Source organism: Rhinopithecus bieti, unplaced genomic scaffold (genome assembly GCF_001698545.2).
Source record: "Rhinopithecus bieti isolate Rb0 unplaced genomic scaffold, ASM169854v2 scaffold_76, whole genome shotgun sequence".
Lineage (NCBI taxonomy): Eukaryota > Metazoa > Chordata > Mammalia > Primates > Cercopithecidae > Rhinopithecus > Rhinopithecus bieti.
In genome coordinates, this window is record NW_016803343.1 from 2,673,247 (window position 1) to 2,698,880 (window position 25,634).

Consider the following 25,634-nt stretch of genomic DNA (forward strand, 5'->3'; position numbering starts at 1 on the left):
CAACCCATTCCCTGCAACTAGCGAAACACTGGGCACATAGGCAATGGTCACTAAATATTTGTGAATGAATGAATCTGGAAGATTCATGAAATATTAATAATGGTTTATATGAAATCGAGGAGTTCACGGACCTGTATATATAAATCTAGAGGTAAGGATTGTCCTTCCTAACTCAGAATTTTTATAAACCAGATGTTATGTTATTGAGAGTCTTTTCAGTGATATTCTTCCTTTTTTAGTAAGTACAGAGGTATGCAATAATGATTGACATCCCCTCATACTCTTCGTTTTTAAAATTGTTTGGCTGTTCTTGGCTCTTCTATCTTCTCCATATTTATTTTAGAAACTGCTCTAGAAGCTCTGTGAAAAATACCTTTTTATTCAAAGTAATGATCCTCCTGGTCTTTGATCATATTTGTAATGGCTGTTATAAGTTTACATTTACCCTCAAACTCTAATATAGTAGTTCTGAGGTCTTACTTCTTGATTGTATCTTAGTTGGGATTAACTAAAGATTCGGTACTAGAAGTGTTCAACTTGCCTAGACAAACCAAATGAAATAAAGAGATATTTGGGCAACTATATTTTACTATAGAGCCTTTCCCAGGTTTTACTTTTTGGAGTTCTTCCCATACTATCCTTTTTGAGGGGAGGAGTGCATTTGATTCTACTTATTAGTGTGATTTTCTATTATACTACAGAACTAGATTCATACAAGCACTGGTAAAAGGTAGATTCCACACAACTTAAAGGCACAAAGACTAAAAGGTGTTAGTTCCTCCAAATCTAAATCCTAGATCGTACCACATCTAACTGATCATGAAACAGAAGGAAGTGGAAGGGGTAAAGAAGAGAAAAAAAAAAAAACTAGCTCCAGCTTACCTTATCTAAATAGCTAAATGTATGGAAGAGATAGAGAGAAAGGATTAATTAGAGTTAATTTGCCTGGCTAGTTTCAAAGAGCCAAACTCTGTTTTGACCTCATTTTCACTTTAAAGCAGGAAACAGGATATAGAATGCAGGTTCATTTCTGAAAAGACCACCATGAAGCAAGTTGCCACTCTTCATCTTTTAGAGGGCAAGCAAGTAAGTGAGTGAAGAAAAGGGTGAAAAGCGGGGGCAGATCTGATGTGGAAAGAAGGGGGCTAAATATTTCCCTCCCTCCTATCCTGGACATTGAAACTTACTTTGATTGACAGGTTGTCATTCATCACTCAAGCATAATTTCCCCTTGAACATGAATTCAATTTAATAAGTCCTTTGTTGTTCAAATAGTCTTGCTGTATATAACCTTTCCTTAGACCAACTTCTACAACATTTCCACAGACCCAGCTTATGTCTTTACTCAGCCATGCAGCTGCTGCTACCATCTAGAGTCTCAATACATTGGATTTATACTTAATCATCTTTTTACTCACTCATCCAAAAACATATATTATTTTAATACAAATATTATAAAACAAAATTAAATATATTTTACTAGTAGGTGGTTAATAAATATTTATCAAATGAATGAATAAATACATAAATGAATCATTGCTGGCTTAAAGTATTTAGCTTAATGCACTAATACTTTGTTTTGTATTTATATGTCTAAACAAATCATTTTTTTCTCCTTTGTCCCAATTCACACCTGTTAAGAAATCGAGCAATAGGGGGACAGGGCAAAAGACAGATACAATTAGGGATGTAAGAAGCCGGGATATAAGGAGAAATTTTCATTGCCTGCATGCTGAAATGCTAGGAACATAAACCATGATGAGGTATTATCTCATGGATTTCACAATAGCCTGATGAAATAGGTTGGGTATGATTATATTTATTTTCCAGAGGAGCTAAAACCAAGTGAAAGTGATGGACTTGCCCAAAGTCAAAGAGCCAGTAAGTGATATGGCCAAGCAGTTAATCTAATGCCAGCCCCACTTTAGCACACAGCCAGACTTCATTTTTCCCAGACTCTGCTCGGACTTTGAAACCAGGGCTCAATCACAGACTAAGTCCAGGTTGACCCACAGAAATAAGCCAGAGGAAAGATGTTCTTTTATTCCTGGCTACATTAGAAGTCATCTGCGAGGGCTTAGCTGAGCTATGGTGGTGGTGAAGACTTCTGACCCAAGCATTTTATGCTGAAGTCCTGCTTTAAAACAGCTAAGAGTTTATTCTCATTAGTAAGAGCAGCACTTAGCTGCTGAACCCACAGCTGCACCTCATTAATGTTTGAGATTCTTAGTTAAGATTAATTTACTAGTAATCTCTAAAGAAGGCAGTAAATAAGGGGTAGGTTCTGAAATAATCTTACTCCTAAATAGATAAGCCACGAGTATTCTAGGACAGCCTCCTACCCATCTTGGGATGGGAGGACCCAACCCAAGTTCTGAATTGGTGAGAATCCCTTCCCCAGCAACAAAACAAAACCAAACAAAAAACATGGTTTATTTTCCTTAATAAATCAGAATCATATGCCTAAACCACTGGTTTAAAATGTGCATTTTATGTAACCCTCCTTAGAGAGTCTAATTGCATAGTCCATGTGTACAGATCAAAAAACTCTGCATCTTTAACAAGCAATTGATTTTGTTCCAGGTGCTTAAGCTGCACTGTATAAGCACAGGTCAAATCTCTAAAAGGGGAAGCTAATATTCATATACATAACAACATATCTATATATAATACGGAACTATATTTGACAGAGATAATATAGATGCAACCATATTAATATCTATAAAGCCCTATATTTAACAGGACTACAGTGATGAAACAAAGGCAGAGCCAACTTTCAGCCCAAAAAATTCGGGAGGAACCATAAGCTTTCCCTTTTCAACAATGTTTTTCATTTTATTTCCACAGTTCCATACAAGTCAGTTAATTAAATACTTCTCCACCACCTACCACAAGCTGGTACCTAGATCTCTGTCCTCTTGTTCATCAAATCTCATAAAGGAGACAGATACAGATCTATACAAATAACTTCAATACAAAGGTGAATATAATCACAGAAAACCAATATGATAATAGAATAAAGAACATGCCTGAAATTTTCATTTGTTAGAAATAAGTTCTTGAAATCTATTACAGAAATGAGATCCCTGAAATAACTAACAAAAATTGGCTTTGTCCTTGATATCCATATGTTCATCAAATATTAAATGGATAAACATAGTTGACTGTCAAATTAGCTGTATAACTTATCACAAATTGTCTTGGTTAGTTGGTTTTCCATTTTTATTTGCAAGGCACTCTTTTTGCAAACAATGTATTTTATAAGACCACCTACCTATATGTATACACATCTCTTACACACACTGCCAAAAGTGGCCTTGAGCACTTCCTGAAGAAAAGTCTGAAAAACACTGTCAAGAAAGGAGGAAAAATAGAACAAAAAGAAAGAGTAGAAAGCACAGAATAAGTTCATAGAAATAAATCCCTGCATATTGGTAATTATGTTAAATATAAATGGACTTACTTCTGCTTCCAGCCAAAATGGAGTAAGAGGGCCACCAGGTTTACTTTATTTGCGTTAAACAACTAGAAAACCATTAAAAAAATACATGAAACTGGTTTTCAGACACTGGAAAAGAAGTAGCACAGGACTGTGATACAGGGAGAAGGAAAAAACACACTATTGTACCAGATTACTACCTAGAGGCAGTTTCCGCGCTGTAAGTTGCAGAACAAGAGAAAATCCAAACAGAGCTCTTTAATCTTGATTATGTGGGGAGACAGAAGTTGAAGTTCAGAGAGGTCACAGTTACTAGAAATTATGAGGAAGAATACTGTAGAGAAGAGAGGCTGGACAGAAGACAGAGAGCTCTAAAGATCTGCGGAGGGACACCCTTGAGTCTTTGGCTGAGTACTGATATGTACATGTATGAAAGGAAAGAAAATATGGTAATAGGACCCAACGTGAGGCATTTGGCAATATGTAGAAGGAGTCACAAAACGTCACACACTTTGACCCAGGGAATCCTACACGTCCAGAGCTGCACTGCACTATTTATAATGGGGAAACCCTGGAAGAAGTCTGTCTAAAACTTATGTAATAATTACGTACACCCGATTACCTAAACTAGATGATAACTCGAGGCCCTTAAAACCACAAAATTTATGAACCCCACTGCTGTACATAGATTTTACAGGCATATATATTTGTGGGGGTCGGGCTGTATCTGTTGTTCTTAATCCTGGACACATTAGAATCATCTTTTTTTTCTTTTCCACTGATGCCCGGGCCCCATTCCTGACTAACGAACTGGGAATTTCTGAGGATTAGGCCTGGACAGTGATCTTGTTAAAGCTCCCATGTTATTCTGAAGCACGCTGAGGGGTAAGAATCACTGGTGTAGAAGTTTCGTTATATGTAATTTCATTATATTATATTCTGTTCATTATATTTCTCAAAGAGATTTTTATCTAAAACATAAGAATTACTTTTGTAGATAAAAATAATATATAATAATTTAAAACGTTTGTTACAAAAGTTATGTAAACACATGGTGAAATGCTTATAATGTTTTAAAAGTACAATGTCAAACTTTTGTATACAGTAATAACAACCACTTAAAGAACATATTTAAAGGTAAAAATAGTAGAAGGAAATATGACAAAACGTTGCAAAGAAAGGTTTTACTAACTCATCAGTATTCTCTTTATTTTCCAAATTTTCTGATTCATATGTTGCGGGAGGTGAGTGTCTTTGAAGGGCATACAGCAAGTATTGGTTTAAGGGACCCTATTGCATTGCCCTCCCGTAAAGCCCTCCAGGATTCTTAGCCTCCTGGCATTTCCCTTTCAGACACAGGATGCCACTGAGTTATTGCTTGGCCTGCCTCAATCTGAGTGCTCTCTTGTTAAAATGAAAAAATAGGATGGCCTAATTTAAGGGTTCCCTGTAGGATGTCTACCTTTAACCTCTGCCCTGCCAGTGTGGCTTGTAAGCTTTCAGACATCTCAATCAGATATTTCATATCCAGTATTTCTTTGCAGTCAATATTACAGACTAGCTGTTTTTCTTCCCTGAAGAAACCTAAATTGAAAGATGAACATTTTGGATCCTAAACTGTTTTCCCAGAAGACATGGAAAGTCTCTTTGTGTGGAAGCTAGAAAATAACTGATGCTAACCATAGCAAGGCACAAAGCATGCAACTTTTAACTACTGTAAGACTAATGAACTGATTATAACCTTTTTCCTGCTGGGCCCCAAGAACCTACAGTCATTCTTCTTTTTCACAAGTTAGATAATAGCCCCTATTGTTTCTTCTTTTAATTTCATAAAATGGCAAATCCCCGGAGTCTTTAATGATTTAGTCAAGTAAGCAATTACAGGAGATTGCTGGATCCATCTGCCTTTCCCCAATAGATTTGAGAATAAGAATGAGCATGTTCAGTTTTCATTCTTCCAAAAAGCCAATCAAACTCCTACTGTTTTGTAAGGTCATTGAATACCTCCTGCAGGCTCCTTCTAGAACTCTGTGCGGAAAGTTTCTTAAAACAGCAGTCCTAGGCTACCAGTATTAGTCAGGTCTCCTTTGGTTGCAAATGGCAGATGCTTCTCCGACTAGCAGAAGCCTCTCAAACTAGCTTATGCAACAACAACAACAAAAAGGAGGAAGCACTATTTAATTGCTCACATAACTCAAATGTCTACAAGCAGGCTGGATCCAAGAGGTCATCAAACATCTCTCTTGTTCTCTCAGCATTACTTTCCTCTGTGTTGATTTCATTCACTACAGGCTCACCCAAGTGGAGGCAAGGATGGCTGCCCCCACCCAGCTGCTCCAGATGGTGTCTTCTCTACATGCAGTCTCAGAAGCAAAAAGGTTCTCTCCCTCCAACATCTGCATCAGTTTTTGCAGAAATATTTGGCCGTGCTGAGATCACACACAGCCTGTGTGGTAAAGGCTCAGCAGATACCTTCATATTTGGCCAACCTAGATCAAACACCTCTCAAAAGAAATTAAGGGCTTATGGCTAATGGTCTTACTAGGTGGAAGGAACACTTGTCCACCATATAAGATGGAGTGTGTACTTTACACCATACTGTACATCTAAAACAATAGATATCCATTTAAACTTAACAAAAACAAAATGGAGACAGAGAGAATTTTAGCTGAAAAAAATAATTTTAGTAATAACTTGTCACCGAATGATAGGCATAATACAAGCAAGGAAAAGACTTGAAAAGAAATGTAAGGAACAACAAAAACCGAGATTAAATCATCAAATTATCAGATTTCAATTCCCTTTACCCTTTACAATCTTCTCTGAGTTACTACTTTAAAATGGTTTGCAATATTGTATAGTACTTCAGTTTGTCTTTAAAAGTTTTGACTTCTCAGTGCATTGAGCGTGAACCAGTGCCAAAAAAGAGTTACTCTGTCTAATTTGTACACTTCTATAGCTGTTTATGTCAGAAGGGTAAGTCCAATACCAATATTGTAGTAATAGCTGGACATGAATGTCTTGTTAAACTTTTTTAAATGAATAAAGAAAGAAATCTTGCCCAAACTGGGAACTATTATTTTTAAAGTATACTTTGTTTATCAGCCTCCTGGCATCTTCCTGTGTGCTCATTACCTATCACGTGTCTCACTCCTTAGAAAAACTCCTATTAACATATTAGGATATGTGCATTTTAAAATTATTCTTTAAAGAGAAAAGCCTTAAAATCAAAAGAACAAATATTTAAGCTTTCACGCACCTCTATTAACTTATTTTTTAAAATCTAATGGACAAAGGGTGCTCCTTTTGATCCTCAAATTGCCCCCTCTCCATTTTGCCACATATTTTGCCTATAGTGTGGTCATCTCTGATATCAAATACATACTTATCCTCTTAGCGCTGCACTTGTAACACAAAAGAACAAGTCTACACAGCTAACATCCTTTTTAACTTCATCACCCTTTCTTCAAATGATGGCTTTTTTCTTTTGCTTATTGCTTTTATACTTATGTTCTTTTTTTTCCTTATTACTACTAATAATTAACAGAGGATATAGGAAGAGTTAAAAGAAGTTAACAATACTTATATTTCATAAAAATATTGTCACCATGTGATTATAATCTTTTCCTTCTGAGTTATGACACCTCCTCAATTGCATTCATACACTATATTCATCAAAGAAGCAGGCGAAGAGCACCAGGTATAAGAGAAATATATGAAGAATAGAAGATTTTGCTTACAGTCCTCTGTCTTTCACTAACTAGCTGTGAGGCCATATGTGATTTCATTTAACATCTTTGGTGCCTTGGTTTTACCTATATGATGGTGGGGGTGGACTACAGAATTACAGTATCTAACATTTACTGAACATTTGTTCTGTACCTAATACTATGCCAAGAATATAGTTAATGTCATTTAATCTTCACAGTAAGTCTAGGGAAGGAGTATTATTATTATCCCATTATACTTGAAAACTGAGTTTCAGCATCATTAAAGTTCTTGGCCAAGTGGTAAATAGAAGAGCCAGTATTAGACTTAACCTTTGTTTGACTGCTAAGCCTAAGCTGGTAACCCCCATAATTTCAAGTGAAACAGATTTCTAAACAGTCTTCTCCATACTAATAAATTTAACATCCCACTGAGAAAAAGCTTACATGCAATCTGGAGAACCTCATAGCTCCTCCTTCTGTGGAGCATAATTCAGGCTTGTACTGTGTTTGCATGTTGTCTGTCAAATTTAGTTCCCAAGCAGAAACTTCGTCTAACACAGCATTCTGCCTAGAGGTTCACAAATCTGTTTAATGATGGGAACTTTGCCATTAATATTTATTTGTCATGAGTTCAATATATATTTAACAATCCTGAATGCTAAAAAAAATTCCCATACTGCTTAATGCTATTATATATGGATTTAAAAGATTATGTGTGTGTATGTATATGTGTATATATATGAGTATGTATATATATGCATATGTGAGTATGTGTGTGTATATATATATATATATATACACACATATACACACTCACAAAAGCCTCAGTTTGGCATCGTCTCATTCTATATAGACTTTGCTCATAGTATATATCTCTAGCAAAGATCTCCTCCAGTTCATTCATTCATTCAGTGAGTGAATGATTGGCATTTAGTGAATATTTAGGCATTTTGTTTTCCTAGCATTGTGTTGAGTGCTAGAGAAAGAAAAAAAAAGATGATCTCAACCTTCTGGAATGTATGGTATAGTATACTGGGGTTTGGCATATAGGAAAGTAAATAGACAATTACAATGTGTTATAATAAGTAGTATGGGTTAAGTACACCAGAGGGAGCATCTAAGTCAGGACTGGAGGTAAGAAAAGTCATTCTAAGCAAGTGATATCACAATGAGAGCTGAAGTGTTCTTACAAATTAGCCAGGTGAAGAGCAAATGAAAGAAGATTTCACAGATAAAATGATGTTCAACGACTTAAAGAGTAAAGAAACAGAGAAAGGCATTATTCCAAAAACTGAATATAATTCAGAATGGTCAGATTACCAAAGAAGAGTGGTGAGAAATGAGATTTAAAGGTAGGCAGGTATCATTTTAAAGGACTTTATAATCCATGGCAAGGCATTTGGGACCTTTACCGGAAGACAACTGAAAAGATTTAAGTAGTGTCATGAGATGATCAGATTTGCATCATAGAAAGGTCACTTTGGCTTCAGTGTAGACAGCAAATTCCATAGGGCAAGAATGGGCTGAGGGAGAACATTTTTGTCAAAAATGGCCTTCAACTACTGAAAAGGTAAAGATAGGAAATGAAGACTACTTATCTTGAACGACACTGATTCCTAAAGAAGATAGTGATGGAACATACCTCACTGGTGGCACCAGATCCTGTGAGGAAAATTACCATTCTGGACTAGTCAGTAAAATTTATACAATCTTATATGGTGACCTGGGCACATATACCACAATACTACTTCTGTGTGAAATAACCGGGAAAGAGGGGCCCTGAAAGGTTACAAGCTGATCTTAGCTGATAGAACGTTTCTGAGAAAGCTGCTTTCATTAAAATGTACCAGAGACCTGGTGATATACACTTAATTTAATGTTCCAACCTAGTAGCTTTCACTGCCCACAGCCACAGAATCCCCCCAAAGTCTGGACTTATTGATTGAGTGAAACAATTAGAGAGACTGTCCACCAAATTTCCTACCTGCTAAGAATAGAGATTATTCCAAGGAATTCTGATTCCCCATTCAAGAAAGAGGCACTTGGATGTTGGCCAAAGCACACTATTGTGATGTTGCAAGATTGACTGGTACAGGTATAGAAGAGAAAGGACATTTCATTGAGAGTCTTAAACATCTGGCAATTAAAGTTATCAGTGCTTCAAACAATATTTTAGACCCAGTGGCATTTAAGGGGGTTGTAAACCACAGGACCATGCGGGTCAAATTTGTAACCAACTTTCAAAGGAAGGAAAACAAATCTAAGATGTTAAAGTTGAAGACTTTCTTACAGAAGATCACAGTAAAGAAAAGGGAAGTAAGTAAATAATGAGTATCTTCTTTCTTCCAATGGGGTCTAAACAATTGGGGGGAAAATTAAGAGAAGTTGAGGTTTTAGTCTTCAGCAAGATCTGGAGTCCGTCCAGGCAGTGTAATTCCCAGGTAAGGGCTGATTGTTACCACTTCGCTAATGAGCAAAGCAAAATATAGAGTCAATTTCCTCTTAGGAAAATAAAAACTACTGGCTGAACTAGAACAAAGCCAAAAATGACCCAAGAAAGTATACACGTTAACCATTTTATGTGTTGAAGCAGAACGTGGGATAAATTGTGCAGGGAAAGGAATGAGGACAGTAAGGTAAAATTTTCCTCAGTAAGGGTTCTGGCATAGCTACCAGGCTGAAGAAGAAAGGAAGGGTCACCAAGGTAACTTCCTCCACTAAAGATAAAAGATAACAAATACTCAGTGAACCAGATATGACTTATAGACGTGTTTCCTTCGACCTACAAAACATCTTCTTAAACATTAGGTCAATATTTAAAAATGGGGGGCTTTAATACACACACACACACACACACACACACACCACACACACCAGTCCTAGAGCAATATAAAGGTTTAGAGACCCTGAGTCTACATTCCAGCATGGCAATGCTTACTTGGAGCTCTTGAGATAGGTTCTATGCTACCCCAACAGACTACCTTTTCCTCCCAGGCTGCTCTACTCAATTACCTTACCTCTCTAGTACCTGTATATGTCTGTGACTTCACCATAGGACAGGGCTATAGGACATCAGCCTAGTCATTTTTCAAAGTGTTAAAACCATAGTCCTATAATTGAACTACTAATGAAATCCTTCAACATAAGCTAGCTGCAAGTGTCTTAATGAGTTAATGTGATGGAGGATGTCTGCCAAGAAAGATGACTTTGGCTTGGGAGCAATGGATCTTAAATCCTTCCTTCTGAAAATAAGTATGTCTTGTTGGCTATTGTCTATTCAGGGAACTCCTAGTTTACGACAATACAATCACATTCTCAATTTAAAAGGGAAAGCTTCTGTTTCTGTAATTTATAGCAAGGAGCATTTATAATTCATGCAAAAGTGGTTTAAAGTTATTAAGATAAAGGTTAAAGAGAAAAATGAAGATGCCTGAAAAAAATCCCTGTTTTATGCTGCTTTGCCTTATCATCTTACAATGATTACTTTATCCTATCTGAATTCTCAAGGTGGTATTATAAATAATGTGAAGAACACCTTTGTAATCATCTCCTTAGATTAAATTTCTAAAAGTAGGATAATATCCTGGGTCAAAGAGTTTGCTCACTTTATAGTTTGATATATAGACTAAATTACTTAAAAAAAGAACTATCCATGTAACTCCCATCAATAAATCATGAGTTATTATTTCCCTACCCCTTCATTAATAATGAATTTTCTCAATATTTTTAACCTATACTAATTCAAAAGTGAAAGTATATTTTATCACACATTCTGCACTGATAGAATTGTTAACGCAGTTAGATGTATTTTTCATGTTTCCTGGCAATTTGTATTTTTTCTGTTCATCACCTTTGTCCATTTGTCAATGGGGCTATTACTTTTTTTCTCATTGTAGGTCTCACTTTTTTCTCCTGATTCATGAATCTGTAATGTTTGTAACATTAATATTTTGTCACTTTTATTGCCAAGAAATCAACTTTGTTTGATATGAATATCATTACTTCCTACTTTCTTCTTGCTTGTATTTGTCTGATACCCATGTCATATCTATCTAGCTATAAGTTCCTCCAGCAAACCCAGTTTTTCTATTCTCTTAAATAAGGTAAGCCCTTATTTTACCCTTCTTCTCCCAGTGTTTCCTGATTTTGTTAACTAGGTTCTTTTGCTCCACTTTTAAAGTAGCACCCATATATTTTTTTTTTACATTTAGTTGCTACTTGCATATGCCAGTATGTTTCACCAATTTCTGAACTCGCTGTACGTCCTTGCATCCTACTCCTTCCCTTTTGGTTCCATTTTAGCAGGTTTTTATGTAAGAATCTATGAGTGGTAAACTTTCTTGGTCTTCATGTGCTTGAAAACAATGATTTATTTGGCATTTAGTCTGGAAGGATATTTTAACAGGATATAGAATTCTAGCCTAACCGTTATTTTCCGTCAACTATTTGAAGACATTCCTTTGTTTTCTGAGAACTCTGACTGCTGATGAGAATTTTTGCTCTTCCCTCTGGTTATCTCGCTCTTTGATTTCCTGAGGTCTCACTGCACTTTTCCTATTAAAGAACTGGTGAGTGTTATGGTTGGAACTGTGTCTCCCTCAAAAAGATATGTTAAAGTCTGAACCCCTTAGTACCTCAGAATGTGACTTTATTTGGAAACAGTGTCTTTACAGGGGTGACCAAGTTAAAATGAGGTCATTGGGATAGATCCTAACCCAATATGACTGATGTCCTTATTAAAAGGAGAAAATTGGACAAAAAGGCAGACATGCATAGGAGAACAACAACATAAAGAGACAGGAGACAATGCCATATGAAGATCAAGGCAGGGATCAGGGTGGTGCATCTACAAGTCAAAGAGCACCACGATTATCAGCAACTCCACTTGTTCAAGGGTCTCCTTTCAAGTACCTGGTATTTATTCAATAAGTCAGTGGGTGGATTGGCCCAGTTCCTAGATTTGAATCTGTGCCTGCTTATGGTAATTCTGTCTCTCAAAATACTCAGCTCTGTGCAATCTGTAACCCAGGAGATCATTGGCTTCGGCTTTTTACAACCTCCTTTCATAAATTATGAAGCTCCAACACAGCCTCTGCTTTTAAGCAGTAAGCCTGGCCCCAGTTTCCTGCTTTACATGGGCCACCATTAGTCCCTGTTACTCCATCCCAGTTTTGCCTAATTCTGGTCCCAAAATTTAGCAGGCTTATAATTTACTATTTTGAGTTTTCTCTTACACTTTCAGAGGCATAGATAAATTTTTAGTTCAGCCATGTCTTTTCAATTTTTTCATTTTCGAGTTTATCATTGCTATATATTTAGAATGGCAAGTAAGGACTCAAACATGAAATCATAACCACATCTTGAACAGAAGCTGTGGATTACTTTCCAACTCTAATCCTTTATGAGTCATTCTGAGTTAACTACTGTTAACACTGTTCCCAGAGCCCAGTGCAGAGGACTCTGTTGGCCTGGAATGGCCCATATGAACCATTCCTAGGCTATAAGTAAATTAGGCTTACACAGCTTTTGAAAACTAAGGCTAAGATAGGCTCTATCTTTTCCCCAGGCTGATAAAATATACACATTCCAGCACCAAGTGCAGTATAAACAAACAAACATAGATAATAATTTTTCCTTAATTCTGAAGGCTGATCTGGATTATTTTACTTCCATAATGCTGAAACAAAGTTCTTTGTCCTCACCACCTCAGCACTACAGACAGGAAACAAGAAAAAAGAGACATATCCGTTAACAATAATCTTTTAACTTTTGTTACACATGACATGCCCCACTAGCAAGCCTACTTGTTGCTGTGGTATCTGACTGAACAAGATCAACTCTCCTCTTTCCTGGAAGTAATGAAGGGAAGCTTTAAACTCCTTCCTTGAAGACTAACACCTATCTTCTTCAAAACCTTCTAGTGTTATTCCATTATCTTCTAACTTCTAGTAAAGCTGAAAAGATGTGGGTCATACTCATTTTTTCCCCATGATAGATGTCCTACTTCCAATGTCAATATAGCTAAAGATGCTTTATTTTTCATTGAACTTCACTAGAGTTGTATTCCTTGTTTACCTTGGTATGGCTTGTATTTTTCCTTATGCTTTGAGCTAGAAACATAGTGTTCAAGCCCATAGCTCTTAATTAATCATTCACTTGCTGGATGTTGTGTGAAGAGTATCCCTGGGGAAATTTTTATCTGCCTACTTCTATGTAAATTTGTTGAGTACCCTGCTCTGAGAGCTTTCCATAATCTCTAAAGAAAGGATACCTTATACCGTATTTTCTGTTCCCCAGCTTGGGACTCCCTAATCAGCCTTTTACAGATTTCTCTAAGTAGCTACAAATCTACTCCCTCCCTCCACTGAGTATTATTCACAATATCTTTTTAAGCTTAATCTTGCCTCCAATCATGTATCAGATTCCCATTAAAACCCCATCTAGGCAGTTAAAATGGTAGTATAATATAGTTTTTCTATTAAATTTACATCTCTTGTGTTCTGTGGGAGAAGGATGAGTCTTGAGTGAGCCATTTCCTTTTGTTCTCCCATGGCTCTCTTTCACCACTGGAACTTCCATACTCACTTACCAATTCAAAGCTTAGCATCCTCAGCTGTCTTACCTGACAGGTTTGTAATATGACTCTATGGCCATGCACCTGGGGTATTCCTAAAGCTGAAGTTTGGCCTCTGTTTATGTTTTTGATGTTTTTGTTATTCACTTCCATAAATTCTAGGCAAAGGCACACATTATGCAAACATGCCCTGACTCTACACTTTTTCATAGATTTATGAATAAAGTGAGGTTTAATTTAGCAATTGTAATAAGAAGTGAGAACTAGTAGGCAGCCAGCTGAAGAACAGTGGAAGTATGAAGAGCAGTCTGTGACACTGGGGAGGACTCCAAGAAGTTCAGTTTGGCCAAAACATAGATTATATCTAACAGCGCCATATTGACTTCTTAGATTCTTATCAGAAGGTATCATAGGTTAAAATAATAAATATTAATACTATTCAGATATTTTATTGCTCCTTTTACTATCATAGGAAAATGCATTAGAAAAAGTAGAACTGATTCTGTGGGAATAAAAAGAGCAAAGGAGTGGGAGTCATGGGAACCTTTTTGAAAAACGAGAAACAGCTGCTGTTAAGCAGCTGTGTGTGCTTGGATGTGGCCCCTAACATCTCTAGGGCTCATTTGCTACAACAGTCACGTATGAGAGTAGAACTCTCTATCCTTTAGAATCACTTCATGATGCATTTATTTATGTACAAATGGTAGTAGAAAGATGACTATTTTATTTATCTGTAAGTGAAGTCACATATACACAGAAAATATATTGTGATTCCTGCCAACCTACTTTCTTCAGAGTTTTAGTATCCCTGACATCACAATCAACTATCATAAAAATAATTGCAATACCTTAATTAAACACATCCAAGACTCTTGAAGCAGAACCTAGAAAAAAAGATTACAAAATCGCACACAGATGAAATGTTTATCTTTTAAAATTTCTGCCTAAATGCATTTTGAAGCGTAACTGTATTTTTAATTCAAAAATAGAGTCAAGATAGTCATAATTAGTATTGTTTGGGGAATAATTTATTATAATATTGTTCAAACTCAAAACATGCCTTCAGAAGACTCTTAAAGACTCTTTTGAATTGTTTTCACCTGCCTCTGAAGTGAAGGACATTTTACACAAGCACAAAGTGGAAAAAATTATAAATAACTATGGTTATTAAAAGGAAGGCAGGTGGCATTGATTAGAAGAAAATAGTAAAAGATTATCATTTGGAAGTAATTTCACAATTACGTGCTATGGATTTATCTAGTCTGGAACTACTGTGTGAGAGTAATGCAAATTTTGCTGAGCTTCATAATTATGAAGTATTTAAGATGAAAAATTAGCAGCCTAATCACATTATCCTCTACACAGGAGCACATGGTTAGATATTTTTGCATCTGAAATTCTCTCCAATCACAGATCATTACTATATACGATCTTCAAAGCAGTGGAGTCTAGAAGAGGGAAATGGTTGTGTTATTTGACATCCTGTTCTATTTTTCAATACGTAATACATAACGAACACTCAATAAATACTGATCAATAATGTCTTTAATGAGAATTCAGATTAAAATAAATGTTTATTACAAATAATCTTTGGGCACAATACAGTTACTAGGATCATCTTGACATAATTTCACATAAATCACAAACTGGGCAAGTTTGGGCAATGAGGTCTTATAATTACTTATTATTTTCAATGTTATATGAACTCTTCTTAGATAATAATGGAGCCAGCCTTTGGTGCAGAGTGATCTTCTCTGACATATCATAATTTACATATGCAACGCATAAGTGAAAATACTTTGAAGTTTTTAGGCAATATCACCTGTGACCATGAAAATGACTTTGATTAGCAAAGAGAACAAACTTCTCCCCATTTTGCTTTTCTTTTGTAAAAAATTTCCCTTTGCAACATTATGTACTGCCTAGTTCTCAAAATCAGTTGTGAATAAGAATAACCTAGGGATGTTGAAAAAAATTCAAATTCCTGAATCTGACCCAAAGAGATTCTAAGGAAATAGGAAATAATGATGGCTGCCTTGACTACTTCATGGGATAATGAGACAGCAGATTTGAAAGACTTCTTTTAATTTTATTTTATGGAGTTGAAAGTATTATTGTTATAATTAATAAATTTAAGAAACTGCACAAGAAATATTTTTTTTTGAGACACAATCTCACTCTGTTGCCCAGACTGGAGGGCAGTGGCACATCATGGCTCACTGCAGCCTCGTTCTCCCCAGGCTAAGGTGATCCTTCTGCATCAGCCTCCCAAGTAACTGGGGTTTCACTATGTTACCCAGGCTAGTCCTGAACTCCTGGGCTCAAATGATCCACCCGCCTCAGCTTCCCAAACTGCTAAGATTACAGGCATGTAATCAGCTGGAAAAGATTATTTTCAGTAACTTTTTTCTAATTATAGGAGTATTATATGTTCGTTATATAAAATTTGGAAGACAATGAAAGGTATAAATAAGAATCTGCTCATATCCCATTACAAAGAAATAACAGCATTAACTTTTCTTTCTTTTTTGGAACTTTTAAATTGTTTATTGAAACACAAAGAAAATTGCAATAATCACACGTTTAGATCAGTTGACTATTCACAAACAACTCACCTGTGTAACCAGCATCCAGCTCCCAAATCAAGAAATAGTATGTTATCAGTATCTCAGAATCTTTCCCATTTCATGCCTCCTTTTGTTACGATGCTCCACCAAAAATATATCTTGACTTCTAATACCATAGGTAAGTTTTAAGTTTTGTGTGCTTTTGACTTATCTGTGTGTGTCTGTGTGTGTGTATATATGTGTAAAATACATATACATATATATGGACATATGTATATGTATATATGTATACATATGTATACTCAAGTCTAGCCTAGGCAACACAGTGAGACCTTGTCTCATATATATGTATGTCTCATATATATGTATATGTCTCATATGTGAGATATACATATATATGTGTGGATATGTGTGTGTATATATGTGTATATATGTGCATATATACACTTATATACAAGGTCTCATATATGTGTATATACACATGTATATGTCTCATATACATATATGAGCTTTCATATATATGCATATGCCTCATATATGCGATATACATATACCATATATATGTGAGACAAGGTCTCACTGTGTTGCCTAGGCTAGACTTGAGTAGCTGAGATTACAGGCATGTACCACTGTACCTGGGTCTATACATTTTTATGTATACATCTTCATTTTCTCAACATTAAATTAAGAGAATATAGGCATTTGTGAAATTTATTCATATTGTTCTGTATAGTTATATTTTACTCATTCTCTTAGCTGTGAATATGACACAGTTTAGGGCAATTACAAATAGTTCTACTATAGACATTCTTGTATATGTTTTGTGTGAACATCGATATACATTTATGTTGGAGATATAATTAGGAGTGGAATTGCTGAGTCACAGGATATCCATACATTCATTTTAGTATATGGCTAAATGGCTTTTCAAAGTGGTTGGACCAATTTACACTCCCACTAGAAGATTATGAGAGCTCTAGTTGCTCCACGTCTCACCAAAACTTGGTGTGCTCTTTTACACTTTAGCCATTTCAATAGACAGAATGTTGTTATACTGTGGTTTTAATTTATATTTTCCTAATGACTAATAAAGTTGAACTCCTATTACTAACATTGTGATATATTTTTCAGTCTTTTTTCTATATGTATGTGTATAATGTACATATAGTATTTTAAAATTAAGATTATATTTCATATACAGTTTCACATGTACCTAAAGTTATCATATGAAATTTCCATATTTACAAATGTTATTTAGAAATGTTAATAAGACTTTTAGAATATCATTCTGCTACTGTGCTTGGTTGTAATTTTATATACACCCAAGCAGATTAGAAAAATATGTTCACCAGAGTCTAGTATGTGGGATAATTTATTATTTTTATTTTCTTCCATCTCATCAACAATAATTAATTTATGTGCTGATGAATGTATGCTCAGATGTTAAATCTGAATAAAATAGGCCAATAAAACAATACTGAAATTTTAATTGAACAACTGATTTTACTGGTTTGGTTTCTAGCTCCCCTTTTTCTCTTGTTTAAGTCATAGATATTAAATTGATTAAACTGTGATTATTTTATCCCAGGATGAGAAGCAGTGGAGTGGAGCTGTAGTAGTTAAGTCACATGAAGTTACTGGCATATTCCCTGGCTGTGTTCGGAGGTTTTTGTGCAGATCAAGTGAGAGTCATTTAAATCTGAAAACAGTTTGTACTATGTAAGGGATTATTACGAAGTTGGGATTATTATTATAATTCTAGCACAGCAGCTTGTAAATATAAAGTTCTCAATAAATATTTGCTCAAAGTCAAAAGTACAGGTGGCCAGTCCACAAATAAAGGTTATTCTGAGATATTCTGCAGTTGCAAAGTTAAAAATGAGACTCTCACAATGAGAGATGCCATTAGGATTAACTCCACTTTTAATCATTGTAGAGAAATGTAATATTGAACATAAATTTACCCCATTAGAACAGACATAAAAGACTACAAGATTTTTTAAAACTAAGAATGCTGCTATTAGAGTTTAGGTTTAACTTATAAACATCTAACAAAAAGCAATCTATTACTTTTATATTTCCCTGTATAACTGATTTAGTACATTTATATTTTCAAGACAATTCTTAGCATTAGACTGTCAGTAATATTCTGGGTATGTTGGAATGTAATTTAATGTATTTATCACAGTTAGGCACAGCTGACTCAGTAACCAGATATAGCAGTTACTTATGTGCTTTGTATGTTAGAACAACGTAGCAGAGACTTTTGGCAGGGGTGGGGGATTGCTTTTAAAAAAAGGTTTGAAAAAAAGAGCGATTACTCATTGAACGTAAACCATGTTCTACAAACTTCACAAGGTAGTTTAAGTGATAGCATTTCGTTTAACCAGAAATCAATAGCTTACTTTCTGTCACTGTGTTATTATGACGGGTAAGGCTTAAAACTGTGAGCATGTAAAAAAAAAATGAGTTAACTTATATTGAGAACAAGTTTAAGAAGGACAAGTCTGAATTCAGTACATATTTCCTATTCTCGTTGTCTTATATCAAGAGGTTACATCTAACACCCTGCACTTATTCACATATGCCCAGGCCCATCCAGCAACAACCTGCATTTCTCAGATAGTGAGCATTGCTTCCTTTTCTCTTTCTCCTATTTATTTGTAGACGTCTGTGTAATTTTAAAGTTCATCTCACTTATTGATATATTACATGCCTCTAAGCCACTTGGTGGCAACATATAGGGAGCACCCTGGTCCACATAGTGATGTTTCCAGAGCTAATGATATGTGCTGTATGTCACAACTCACCCAGAACTTACAAGAAAAAGATAAGGCTACCAGACCAAAATCCCAAATACAAGCATTTCTGAATTTGTAGCAAGGATCACATTTGCAGCATTGCTAACTCCAACCCTTCCAAAACCTTCTAATACAGTAGTATGTAGATTATTAGGGTGATAGAGAACATAAAAAATGTGTAGTCAAAATATCATTTGAGAACTTCCTGCATCAGAAGGACCTGAAATGATTACTGAAAACTGCCCCACTCAGACCCTCAGAGTCAAAAATCCCTGGGGCTAAGCCAATTCGTCTAGATTTTTATTACGTTCACTTGGTGATTCTTATACATAATAAAGTTTGAGCATCTCTGCTATAACGTATCAGAATATTTATCAGAGATAACTCTATGAAGCTAGGCTTCAGAGAGCAGCTGACCTGCTAGCACAATAAAAAAGCAGGGGCATCAGGAACACAGGTTATGGCTAGGCATGAGCACAAGCCATTTAAAGTCAGGAAAGCATAACAGTCATACGCACTAGTTGTGGTTGGATTCTATGTGGAGGAAGAAATACTGGTTTGTATCAGCAGATATCAAAATTGGGTGGGAAAGGAAGCAGAGCAAGAGGTCATGTGAAGAAGCTGCTTCACAGAGAAATGGTCCAATCTCTGGATACTTCCATAGGTAAACATAATTTAGGCCTAGTTGAAGGTCCTCTGAATTGTACTCTATTCAACAAAAATATAAATACACATACAAATATGCACATATGTATGTTTATGTAAATATATGTATGTGTATACATATTATATGTGTATGTATGTATTAAATATGTGTATATATTTTTAAAGATGTGGCAGTAATTAGACAAATTAGTCTCTGTTCTTATGGAATTAGTATTTCAGTAAGAGAAAACAAAAAATAAATAAATGGAAAATATACTGAAGCCAGCTGGTGACAATAACATAAAAAAATTAAAGCAAGACAAAGGACATGGAGAGTAACAGTGTTATTTTAGGTAGGATGATCACAGAGGTATCTTTGATAATGACTTTTGAGGAAAGACTTAAAGGAAGTGAGAAAGCAAGCCATGCAGATATCTGAAGGAAGATGCTTCTAGGTAAAAATTTTCGAGATTGGAATATTCTTGGGGGGTGAAGGAGCAGCAAGAAGGCTAGTGTGCCTGGTGCCAACTGTCCAAAAGGGCGTGTAAGAAGGACGGAGATCAAAGCAGTTACCATGGGCAGATCTTAGAATATTGCAGGCCCGAGGACTTGAGTTTTACTGTGAAATGGGGAGATTTGAACAGAATAGTGTTTTAAAAGGATCATTCTGGCTATTGTGGAGAAAAGTCTGCAGATGAGCAAGGGTGAAAACAGAAAGACCAGTTAAGAGGCTCTGGCATGTCTAGGTGAAAGATAATGACAACCCAGACCAGAGTGGTAGTTGGAGAGGTGGAGAGAAGTAATCTGCCTATGTCAAAGGTAGATCTGACAGAATTTTCTAATAGATTGGATCTAGAGTATGAGAGAAGGACAGGAGTCAAGGATGTTTAAATGTTTTCAGCCTGAACTACTGCAAGAATGGAGTTGCCATTTACGGAGGGGGAAAGCAGCAGGAAGAAGAGATTTAGAGGGAAGTAGAAAAGAAGAGTTTGATTTGGTGGGGGCTTGTTAGGCTTGAAATGTTTATTAGGCATTTAAGTGGAAACGTCAGGTAAGCAGTTGAAAATATGAGTCTGAAGTTCAGAAGTGAGAACAGGGCTGGACGTAAAAATGTCATCAGTGTAGAGAGACCAGGGAACTGGGTCAGGTCATCTAGAGAATGCATGGAGATAAAGACAGGGCCCAGGGACTGAGTCCCAAAGCACAACAATGTTCAGCTGAGAAAAAGCCAGCCAACGAGAGGAAGCAGGGTCAGACAGCAAAACTGGAGGAAGCCAAGGAGAGTGATGTCCCTGGGGTAACACGAAGAAAGTGTTTTAAGGAGGGAGTGACAGTCTGTGACAAATGCTGACAATAGATTGAGTAAGATGGGAACTGAAAATTGACCATTAAATTTGATGACTTAAAAGTCATTATTGACTTTGACAAAAGCAGTTTTAGTGATACAGGATGAACAAAGGCTTAAATAGATTTGATATCAGAGAAATTGAGGAGGGAAAGTGAAAACAGCTGAAATAATCAAGTCTCAAGGAGTTTAGCTATAAAGGATTGGAGAAAAGGCTTGGTAGATGGGGAATAATGAGAAGGCATGGAAGTATGTTGTTGTTTTGAGGTGGGAGATATTATACGTTTTTAGGCTAATGGAAATGAGCCAGTAGAGAGGGGACAAATTACAATGCAAAATGAAGATGAAAACTGCAGGCATGAAGTTCCTGAGGAGATAAAAGAGGATGGCATCCAGTTCACAACAGGAAGGGTTGGCCTCGGGAGAAGAAAGTTTGCCATTTAAAACGAATGGAAAAGTAAAATATTCAGGCCCAAATAGAAGTAGATTAATAAATGTGGTAGAAGGATATGGAAAAATTATATTCTTGGTTTTCCCTCTTTACCCAGTGAAATTTAAAAAGAAGTAACGAGCTGAGGGTGAGGAGGGGGAGGGAGGTGCTTAGGATCAGTAGAGTGTAACAGTGGATTGACTAAAGAAATGTAGCAAGATTTGCTGGGCAGCATCAGTAATGTACTTGAATTTTGTGGTTTTCTTTTTTCTTTTTTTTTCTTTTTTTTCTTTTTGAGAGGAAGTCTCCCTCTGGCACCCAGGCTGGAGTGCAGTGGCACAATCTCAGCTCACACAATCTCTGGGTTCAAGAGACTCACCTGCCTCAGACTTCAGAGTAGCTGGGATTACAGGCATGTGCCACCGCACCTGGCTACTTTTTGTATTTTAGTAATTTTTGTATTAGTATTTTGTATTTAGTAGGTTTTGCCATGTTGGCCATGTTGGCCCATCTCAATCTTCTGACCTCAGGTGATCCACCTGCCTCAGCCTCCCAAAGTGCTGGGATGTGGTTTTCAGTGTCAGATGAGGCCAGCAATGTTTTGCAGGTGTGAACACAGTAGAAGGTTGAATCTAATCAAAGTTGAGTTTTCGCCAGGTGATTGTGACAGAGGGAAAGAGGAGCAAGAAAGTTGAAGATGTAATCCTCATCATCATATAGTCACAACAGCTATAATTTATCCATTATCTGTGATGTGCAAGACATCATGCCCAGCAATTTATGGAACTGATCTACAATCTTTGCAATAAATCTTAAGGGGAAGTATTATCTCCATTTTTCAGGTAAAGAAACTAAGGCTGAATGATATTCAGTGCCATTTTGCATATCTTACATTTGTAATAATGACTGTGATATTATTAATTCTGATTTTCCATCTATGGCTCATTAGAAATGTAATAGGGAAAAGTGAAAATGTGACTGCTGGAGTCGGCTTTGGAAAATACCCCTCAGGTACACTCTAACCAATCATGGCATGCTAATTTAAGCGCTTGAGGAAATTTTCTGTTTGCAAAACCTTTTGATAAGAGGAGAATAGGCTGAGTAATCAGATTTTTGAACTTGAACCAAGCCCAAGGAATTGATTCTAAGAGCTTTGAAACTTTTTTAAACCTTTTTTTTTTTTTGTAATGTCAAAGTTTCTCCAATTCTTTCTGTTGCTCATGGTGGTGGCTTAATTTCACCCTTAGGGCTCAGGACTCTTATTTGAGAAAAAAAAAACAATTCAATAACTTCAGCAAGACAGTTATAACACTAAAATCCTAGTCTCAAATGGACAATGAGGAGCTAAACTGCTCTGCATTATAAATAAAGGGCCCTCTTCACTGAGTGCTGTTTCTGAAAACCATAAATTGTCTAATTTTAGGGGTTCTGAACCCAAGAACAGAGAATATTTGGTCAATGTCACCTCTAAATGATGGGGAAGAACACACTCCTCTAACATGGCATTGGCCAAGGAAAATGGGAGAATGGCCAGTTGGGAATAACAACATCTAATCTCCAGTTGGTTTTCTTCTGCATTGTAAACCCCATTCTGTTAACCTCAAGCCTTTCATAAAGTTTTATTTAAAACCACAGCCTGCTCTTACATGTCTGGGTGATTTAGAATGGGACCTATGTCCACACATGGAACAAGGTGTTGTGTGAATTGCTACAGAAGCCTTAAGAAATGGTTATGAGAAACCAAGAAACCTAAAGAAACCATCCAGATGAGAAGGCACGTATCACTGGAGAGTCTCAAAAAGAGGAAGTAGGTAACAAACAGGACTTCCTCCTAATCAAGGCAGATGAGGAGCCATCACTGCTGTTAACATAGGAAACTTAGGAACAGCTGAGCAACAGAAACTCTGTATCTCTTTACCACACATTTTCAGCATTACTTGACAATATTCATGTTAGCTCCTTACGGATAATGTAAATACAAGGTATCCAGCCTAATGTTAAATGCCTTTGTGATTGTCCCCTACGGTTGCTGAATCCTACCCTCTGACTTGTACTGGTATTCAAAAGACACAAAATTATATGAATGTTTCAGATGCAAAAGAGCAACACAGAGGAATCTACTAAGTAGCTATTCACTCCTTTCTCAGAACCCATGTCATATACTCTAGGTTTTCACCATGTTAAATTTCTACAAAAACACATTCTTACCACACCCCTTTTACAAACAGCACTCAATTTCTTCCCTCCTCACTGAAGTCACTGAAGTGAAGTCTGAGGCCCTTATTTATCTGTCTTTCTTTTTTTGTTTGTTTGTTTTATTGGCAAAACTTCACGGCAAACCGCATTTTACAAAACTTAGAAAATATGGAAATAAAATACAAAACTCAACATAAACTCACAGTGTCACAGAGTTGACATCACTAGCATCCCAGAGGTATTTAATTCTAGAACAAATATTGAAAACACACTTACACACATATAAGCATCTCTCATTATCTTCATTATCTGAAAATAATCTGCTTCTTAAAAAATGTTGAAATAGTAAATTTTCAGTTAACAGGAACCTATATCCCATAACTTTAATATGAAAAAAAGTTCAACCCATCAAAACCCTCCAAATAATTTCCTCAAATATCATTAAAACACTCTTAAACACCAATATAACAAGCGCCAAGAATTTCTGCATAATATGAGCATTGTAAAACCCCAATTACCTAATTATTAAGCTCTTAATGAACTCATTAGTAGACATGTTTGCATGCAGTACACATGGAGATTGTACATTAGCAAATGTAAATTACATTTTCCTTCTACACTACAGAAAGTGTGCCTGTAATGCAAACAATAAAATAATGAGTCAGATAATTAAAATAACATCTGAATTAAACCTGGACTGGTAAACCCCTTGGGGTGCCTCACAGAAGCAATCACTTGTACCCTTAAATATCTAGATCCACAGGGAAAGAGATGGAAAGACCACAAATGATAATGCACAGCATGTTTAAACTTCTATAGGGAACAGGTGCAATAAGCCTGCAGTGTGGTCAGTACACCTTCTTGCTTGCACATTACTAGTTTTCCCTAGATAGTGTTGGCAAATTCCCCCATAAGTTTTTTTATTAGGATAATAAATTTGCATAGTGAATTGTTTTGTCAATTTTTGGTAATTGTTTTCAAAACTAATTATAGTGAATGTTCATTTAGAGAGAGTCAGAGAGCAAGAGATTATATTATATATATATGCATATATATGTACTCATGCACATACATATGCCCTATGTATATATACACATATACTGCTATATAAATTATAATAGAAATAACTTTTTTCATTAATGTTGACTAATATATTTTCCATGCCATTAGTTTCTAAATCACTCTTTTTAGATGATGAATGGTATTCTATCATACTCAAATGAATAAATCATCATTTTCCTATTTTGGTCATTTAAGTTGTTTCCAATTTCCCATTATTAAAAAGTAATTCTTTATACATAAATCTTAGTGGAAATTCATGATTATTTAAAATTTTTTGAAAGTGGAAATATTGTCACTGGACATGATTATTTTTGAAGCTCTTGATCCGTATTGCCAAACCATCCTCCAGAAAAGTTGCACTAAGGACGATGCCCCTGCAATGTAGAAAAGGGTCAGTTTCAAGCACATCTCCAATACTGAGCATCTTCTCTAAAAAAAGAAACAGAGAAAGAGAGAGAGAGAGAACTTCGCCAACTCGATAAGCAACAATGACACTGCTATGTTTAAGTAACCATTCCTTTCATTACTATTTTTGCTAACTTCTTTATTAGTCATTTCTATTTTTGACCATTTAAATTTCTTTATTTAGTGAATTTTTTATTTTATATTTTGCCCTTGTTCCTACTGGATTTTTTATGTTTCAAAAATGTATTCATAAAAGGTATTTGCAATATAATTGCCCATTGTCCGTCATTTATGTCATGAATATTTTTTCTTCTCAAAGTCTGGGAAATTTCAAAGCTCAAGTATATTTTCATTTACCAAACTGAATCAATTTCCTTAGTAGTATTTGCTGGTATAAAATGAGCCTCATCCATTTATTACAGCAGAGAATCTACCAAATTTTCACCCACCCACCCCCACC